This window comes from Arachis ipaensis, chromosome B9 (assembly GCF_059453495.1).
Source record: "Arachis ipaensis isolate K30076 ecotype BB chromosome B9, ASM5945349v1, whole genome shotgun sequence".
NCBI classification, from domain to species: domain Eukaryota; kingdom Viridiplantae; phylum Streptophyta; class Magnoliopsida; order Fabales; family Fabaceae; genus Arachis; species Arachis ipaensis.
The window spans coordinates 77241776-77248793 of NC_142444.1; positions in this window are offsets into that span (position 1 = coordinate 77241776).

The following is a 7018-nucleotide window of genomic DNA, read 5'->3' on the forward strand; positions in this document are numbered from 1 at the left end:
TCACTATTGTACCAAATGAGAAGAATGAGCTGATACCTACAAGAACAGTGACCGGCTGGCTCATGTGCATTGATTATAGGAAGCTTAATGAAGCCACCAGGAAGGATCACTTCCCCTTACCTTTTATGGACCAGATGCTAGAAAGACTTGCGGGACATGAATATTATTGCTTCTTGGATGGTTACTCTGGTTACAACCAAATACTTGTAGACCCTAAGGACCAGAAAAAAACCTCATTTACCTGTCCCTATGGTGTTTTTGCTTATAGGAGAATGCCCTTTGGATTGTGCAATGCACCTGCAACATTCCAAAGGTGCATGCTCTCCATATTTTCAGACATGATTGAATGATTCATTGAGGTGTTTATGGATGACTTTTCTGTACTTGATGATTCATATTCTAACTGCTTGCACCACTTAGCTTTGGTGCTAAAGAGATGCCAAGAAACCACCTTGTTCTGAATTGGGAAAAATGTCACTTTATGGTTACAGAGGGGTGGTTCTTGGCCACAAAATCTCAAAAAGAGGCATAGAAGTGGACAAGGCCAAGGTGGAGGTGATTGAAAAATTACTCCCACCTTGCAATGTTAAAGCTGTTAGAAGTTTTCTAGGACATGCTAGCTTCTATATGAGATTCATTAGAGACTTCTCCAAGGTTGCCAAACCTTTGAGCTACCTGCTTGTCTCTAATGTACCTTTTGTTTTTGATAAAGAATGCATTATAGCCTTTGAAGAGCTTAAGAACAAACTCTCCTATATACCTATCATAGCACCACCCTGTTGGGATCTACCCTTTGAGCTGATGTGTGATGCATCTGACTTTACTATTGGTGCTATTTTTTGGACAGAGGTGGGACAAATTGGTGCATGTTATTTATTATGCTAGCAAAGTCCTCAATGAGAATCAAAGGAACTATACCACTACAGAGAAGGAATTACTTGCCATTGTCTTTGCTTTTGATAAGTTTAGATCATATCTTATTGGCTCTAAAGTAATTGTATTCACTGATCATGGAGCACTCAAATATTTGCTTACCAAAGAAGAGTCCAAGCCTAGACTAATAAGGTGGATCATGCTACTCCAAGAGTTTGACATTAAAATTAAAGATAGGAGTGAAGTAGAGAACAAAGTGGCTGACCACCTTTCAAGGATCCCACAAAAAGAAGATGAGGCACACCAATTTGCAGCAAATGAGAGCTTCCCTGATGAGTAGTTGATGATGATCCAAGAAGCCCCTTGGTTTGCAGACAGAGCCAATTTGAAGGCTATTAGAATACTACCAACAAACATCAACAAACACATGAGGAGAAAGCTAATCAAAGATGCTAAACACTACATTTAGGATGAGCCCTATTTGTTCAAAAAATATGTTGATAGGATCTTGAGAAGGTGTATTTCACTCAAGAAGGGCAGGAAGTACTCTGGCAATGTCATGGCTCTACATATGGAGGCCATTTTATTGGGGAAAGAACTGCAGCCAAGGTACTACAATGTGGATTCTATTGGCCAACCATGTTCAAAGATGCAAGGAATTAGTATCAAGGTGTGATGAATGCCAAAAGGGTGACAATCTACCCAAGAAAAATGAGATGCCACAAAGGTTTATAATGGAACTAGAATTGTTTGATGCGTGGGGAATTGATTTTATGGGACCTTTTCCATCCTCATACTCAAAAAATTATATATTGGTGGTTGTAGATTATGTGTCAAAGTGGGTAGAAGCCATAGCCACAGCAACAAATGACAACAAGGTTGTGATGAGCTTCTTGAGAAGGAACATCTTCAGCAGATTTGAAGTTCCTAGAGCCCTCATTAGTGATGGAGGAACACACTTTTTCAACAAGCAACTTGAAGCACTGCTCCTTAAATACGGAGTAAAACACAAAGTGGCAACTCCATACTATCCACAGACCAACGAGCAAGCTGAGATTTTAAATAGGGAGCTCAAAAGAATTCTTGAAATAAGTGTTGGAAGCTCAAGAAAAGATTGGTTTAAGAAGCTGGATGATGCCTTATGGGTCTACAGGACAGCCTTCAAAATACCCATTGGGATGTCTCCATACTAATTGGTGTTTGGTAAGGCTTGTCACTTACCAGTTGAGCTTGAACATAGAGCATTCTGGGCTCTAAAAGGCTAAATTTTGATGATCAAGTTGCGGGAGAAAGGAGGCTAATGCAACTCAATGAACTGGAGGAATTCAGGAATCAAGCATTTGAGAATGCAAAGATTTACAAGGAAAACACAAAGAGGTGGCATGATCAAAAGATAGCAAGGAGAGAGTTCATAGAAGGTCAGAAAGTGCTGCTGTATAATTCAAGACTCAAGTTCATCATAGGGAAGCTCAAGTCTCAATAGTCTGGACCCTTCACCATCCTCAAAGTGTTCCCCTATGGCCAAGTAGAGCTCATGGAAGACAAAACACAAAGAACATTCACTATGAATGGCCACAGACTCAAGTATTACTTGGGAGACTCACTAGATGAAAAGAGAGTGAGCTACCATCTTAGCTAAAGAAGGAAGAACGTCAAACTAATGATGCTAAAGAAGCGCTAGTTGGGAGGCACCCCAACACTTTATATCCTTTTGATTTACTGCTTTCTTAGAAGTAGCTTAAAATTGTCAACTTAGGTAGTTTAATCTCAGTTTAAATTGTTGTTTAATTACTTTCTGAAGGTAGATTGTAGGTGGTAGACTAGGAAGTTAAATATCAGTTTTGGTAGTTAGAAGATCTTTAATTTATTTTCCTTTTCTCTGAAAGTGTAATTTGATGAATACATTTACTGATGATGAGTAATTGGGCTAAGAACTAGCTAAAAAGCTAAGTTTGGTGTGGCCACCAACCCACTTAATCTAGGCTTACAACCATTTGAACAAATTATATTTCGAGAAGTAAGCCCGGAGATTAAGTTTGGTGTGGCCACCACCATACGAAGATCACCTAGCAAGCCCAATACCATTCAAGTTGAAAGCATTTAATAAATTGGCAAGTACATGAAAGTTGGTTTTAAATGTGTTTGGAAGGGGTTAGAAGTGAAGGAATGTGAAACGATTAAAGTTAATTCACCCTTTTGAGCACATTAAAAACCCAATGATGAACACAATTTATTAGATGCAATGGGATTAAATTTGGTGTCCCAAGGGACACTCATCAGTTGCAATTTCATTTGCTCATATTAAAAGGAATATGAAGGATTCTTTTGTCATTACTGATAGGGTTTTGGTTTTTATTTTTCAGGAGAGAGAATGGGGCCCACATTATTGATATCTCATAAAGCAAGAAGTCAAAGTGTACTTGCACTTTGGAACTCAACACATGCAGGAAGCAAAAAGGGATAAGGATTAGCGCCTCTTCCCATGCTAGGCGCCACTCCCCAAGTGGGAAAACATTGAATTGCTTTCACTTCCCACCATTCAGACCATACTTTCCACCCCTATAAAAACCCCTTACTTTTCCCACCTCTCCTCCCACTTTAAAATCCAACTTTACACACGAAAAGAACCCACAAAATTCCTTCTTTCTTCTCATCTCCTTCCTCTTTTCTTTACCTTTCTCCTTTTCTTGATTAGGGACAATCAAGTCCTAAGTTTGGTGTTGGAGCAAAACTGTGTTTTGTTTGCTCTCTTGCAACTTTCTTCAACTTTCTTCTAACCCTTCAAATACCTTTTCTTCATCCCAATGGCACCACCAAGAGCCTCATCATCAAAGAAAAGAAAGATCAAGAAACCAACCTCAGGATCCTCAAGCCACAATGAACACAAGTTCCTCTCTTTATTTAACCAAAACCAATTTTATGGTTGGGTGAGTGAGAGGTAAATCATCCCAGAGGTTGGCTTCCAATTGGGAAGGAATGAACACCCTGAGATCAACAGGGAAATCAACAACAGAGGGTGGGCACTCTTGTGCAACCCACTAAGGAAAGTGATAGGAAGCTTGGTTAGAGAGTTCTACGACAATGCTGTGCCTCAGCTAGGGCAACCATATGGCTATCTTAGCTATGTCAAGGGAAAAACCATTGACTACAATCCCTCTAACATAGACAGGATGCTCATGGTGAAGCAAACAAGCTCCACTCGGAGCTATGTAGAAAGAATGAAGCAAGAAGACCCAGGATTTGATGAAATCCTCAATGAGATTTATGTGTTGCATGTGCAATAGATAAATGACAAAGATGGGAGACCCAACCAGCTGAGGAGGAGAGATTTGAGCCCCCAAGCTAGAGGGTGGCTGGATTTTGTGAGAACATGTAAAACCTATGAAATGCAATGCAACATATATATATGAATGCAACTATATAATTTTTGTCCACTTGATCTAAAGTAAATAAGCTCTTCAAAACAATTACAAATCAAATTCCACTAACTCAATTCTTATACAGTAAGAACAGATAAAAATGCGAGAAGATAGCTCATGAAAGAAGGGAACACAGAAATTCAAGCATGGAACCCTCACTGATGATGTATGTACACTCTAGTCTCTCTAGTGTATAGGGTCATGACTCTATCCTTCTCTAATCATGCTCTCTAATTTTTGTTCTTCTCCTAACCAATCAACAATATTTAATATACCAATGCAAAAATCATGAGGTCTTTTCAAGGTTGTAATGGGGCCAAGGTGAGGGTAAAGATAAGTATATGGCTAGGTAAGCTTATAAATTGAATCTTTAATTAACCCAAGCTTTAAGATAACCTATATATATTCTATATAACTTTTAAGATTCATACCTAGCTACCCAGAAATCTCTTTCACATCCATACTCATGTATCAACCTTTTATTTTGATTTTATCATACATGCATTGATCTTTGAATGCTTGACTTAGTATTGGGGTAATTTTGTCCCCTTATTTATTTGTTGAATATTTTTGGATTTTTTTTTTCATAAACATAGAAACATAAAAATAACATAGTTTATCAATGCACATAGATTTTTAATTCTTATAGTTTCACCTGAGTAGGTGTCCAAATTCCCATAATATTATCACGAAACATTCCCTTATTATCCTTTGTTCCCACAATTTTCCATACTTAAATAACATACACAATTCTATCTTAAGCTAACCAAAGATTTAATTTGGGGTATATACTTGTTTTTCCGCTTAAGGCTAGTAATGTGGTAAAATATAGAACAAATGGGATTTAAAGGCTCAAAGTGGCTAACAAAGGTAATTGAAAGGGTAGGCTTTATTTGGATAAGTGAGCTAAACAAATAATGGCCTCAATCTATGCAAACATGTAAATATAATAAATATTGGACATATAAGATGAAACAAAATATAGATTACAATTATAGAGAAGTAAACACACAAGAATAAAATAATTATGGTTAAATAATGTAACCATTCATAAAGGCTCAATTCTCACAGGTTGTGTATTCTTTAGCTCAAAAATCATGTTCCAAATACAACTTCAAGCAAATTTAACATAAAAGAAGTAATTAAAATTAGTGAAATTTTGTTTCAAAGATAGGGTCTTAGAAGAAACCTATTGTCTTTTCAATCAAGCAGAACATGCGTGTAACTAATCTATTACTATGAAATTTATCCTATTCTATAAAAGAAAAATCTAACTAAATATCCTAATTTATTGGTGCTAGGGAAGAGAAATTACCTCCGGAAGTCAGGTACTGACCGACCTCCCCACACTTAAGGCTTTGCACCGTCCTCGGTGCCATCTGTCAAGAACAAAGGTGGGCTGGTAGTAGTATCTCCACAGTCGGGACAATTATGGCTCCCTGTGCTGGTAAAAGAAGTGGGGTTCGGGGTATCTGAGTCCTTGAATTTTCCCATGATCAACTCCTTGAGGTATGTGAATCGGTGCTTGTTACGGCACTCTCTCATCTTAGCTTTGTGTTCCTGCCGATCCAACTTTTCAAGTATCTGCTGGAGCAGTTGGGCTGTTGTAGGTGCTTGTGGTGTTGAAGAAGGAATATCTTCAACTGGTTCAGTGGGCTGGCTAATAGTGGCTGCTGGAAGTCTAAGGTACTTCCCGTTGGGGACAAACTGATCATCCCGTAGAAGCATGGCTTTGGTGTCCCCAGCTCTGTAGGAGACTCCGGCTGCTGAGACGAGATCTGAGACCAGGGCAGGAAAAGATAAGTTGCCACGATTTGTACGTGTCTCATGGCATTCCGGATATGTCTTGGTAGATTCAGAGGTTGGTCTGTAAGGATGCACCATAGTAGAACGGCCATGTTCACAGTGAAGGAGGACTCGTGAGTGCTCAGAAAGACGTAATGGGACATAATCTGTGCCCATACGCGAGCCTCCAAGGTAAGTGTTGAAGCCGAAATTCCCTTAGGGCGGGTACGATGGTATCCGTAGATCTATCGGCTGCCAGGTAGTGCGATAACTCTGAGAACCCAGTCAAATTGATACATCTGGCGCTTGAGTGCGGCTTCTTGAAAGGCGTCCAATCCTTCTGGAATAGGGGGAAGACTTAGAACTTTTTGAATGGCCTCTTCTATAATGGGGACCTGCTTCTGACGGACGTAGACAGACTGCAGAGTCGGTAGGTGGTAGTTGGAGTAGAACTCGACTACCCAAGAAAGATTGACCTGCCTAGGCTATCTCTGTAGGAAATCCCATTGTCTTCGGGCAATCTGCGGCTCAACAAATATAGCAATGTTGGGCGGGTGGAGAAGAAGGTATTCGTTGTTGTAACTCCTTTCAGCCAGGATGGGGAACATCTACTCACAGTAGCGATTGGGAAACCGCGTAGTGTCCTTTGCTGGGAAGGCTCTTTCTTTATCATCAACTTTTATGATCCTCTTAATTTTCTTTGTTGAGGGCTTTACCGCAGTTGAAGAGGGTTCTGCCACTAATGCTCTCTTTGTACCTCTTCTTGCTGGTTGTTTGGGAGTAGCTTTCTTTCTTTTTTTCTTGGTGGCCATCCTGAAAAAGGGAAGAGAAAGTAGATTAAATTGAAAGGGATAGAGCAAGGAAGAGAACGAAAAGGATGGTTATAAATGCACATAAAAAGGCAAATGATATTAACACACGCTCATGAGTACATGTGAAAA